Here is a 1,275-nt window from a genome sequence, read left to right as displayed (position 1 = left end):
CAGTGGTCAGATAAAAAGGGATTCTGTGGGAACACTATTAAATGTTCAATTTCAACACCATACACCAGAACAAGATCAGGAGTGTGGTCTAGACCTGCTCTATCTGTGAAGGGTCTCCAGATAACTCTTGTTATGAATTGATGTTATAAATAAAATTGAATTAAATTGAATTGAATACGCTTTGCTAGTTTTCAAACTTTGGGAGCTGAGGATCTGGTTGAGCCCCCTCCAGACTGATACAGTCGTTAGTGGAGATCTGGCTCATCATTGAGTTTAAACAGAGAGTCAATCCGGTGCTCCTAAAATGTCTGAATTTTTCAAATGGGTTTGTGCTCTAAATGCAATTTTAAATTGTTTTATACCAAGAAATTAGTTTGTGTTTGTTTTTTTATTTAATATATATAAATGTTTTTACATTGTTAAATATAATTGTTTCTATTGAGATTGACACTTATTAAGCCCCTTGAGGGTTTTTTGGGTGTCCTTCACATCCGTTTTAATGTTTTTGTTGTGAAAATAAAATTTAATATGCCGTCTTCATTAGTGAGGTTTCCTTTATTAAAGCCACCAAGGACAATAACTAGGGAGTCCGAGTCTGTCCTACTTGTCGGAGTCCGGGTCAGTCCTGCATGTTGGAGTCCGGGTCGGTCCTGCATGTCGGAGTCTGGGTCGGTCCTGCATGTCGGAGTCCGGGTCGGTCCTGCATGTTGGAGTCCGGGTTGGTCCTGCATGTCGGAGTCTGGGTCGGTCCTGCATGTCTGAGTCCAGGTCAGTCCTGCATGTTGGAGTCCGGGTCGGTCCTGTATTCGGAGTCAGGGTCGGTCCTGCATGTCGGAGTCCGGGTCGGTCCTGCATGTCTGAGTCCGGGTCCGTCCTGCATGTTGGAGTCCGGGTCGGTCCTGCATGTCCGAGTCTGGATCGGTACTGCATGTCGGAGTCCGGGTCCGTCCTGCATGTCTGAGTCCGGGTCCGTCCTGCATGTCTGAGTTCGGGTCTGTCCTGCATGTCGGAGTCCAGGTCATTTAGAATACAAAAATTTGCAGTTTGAGGATATCTTTTAGGTCAGGAGAGTGCTGCTGGGTTGCTGTCACGTTGTTGCACCACTGCTGCTGATGTAGAAACAGACTCCTCCACCTTTAGATCTGTATCTCTGTTGATTGATGATGTAGAAACAGACTCCTCCACCTTTAGATCTGTATCTCTGTTGATTGATGATGTAGAAACAGACTCCTCCACCTTTAGATCTGTATCTCTGTTGATTGATGATGCAGAAAC

Source organism: Etheostoma cragini, chromosome 8 (assembly GCF_013103735.1).
Source record: "Etheostoma cragini isolate CJK2018 chromosome 8, CSU_Ecrag_1.0, whole genome shotgun sequence".
In the NCBI taxonomy this organism is placed as follows: Eukaryota; Metazoa; Chordata; class Actinopteri; order Perciformes; family Percidae; genus Etheostoma; species Etheostoma cragini.
The sequence above is the reverse complement of the archived record's forward strand: the minus strand, read 5'-3'. Positions refer to the sequence as shown.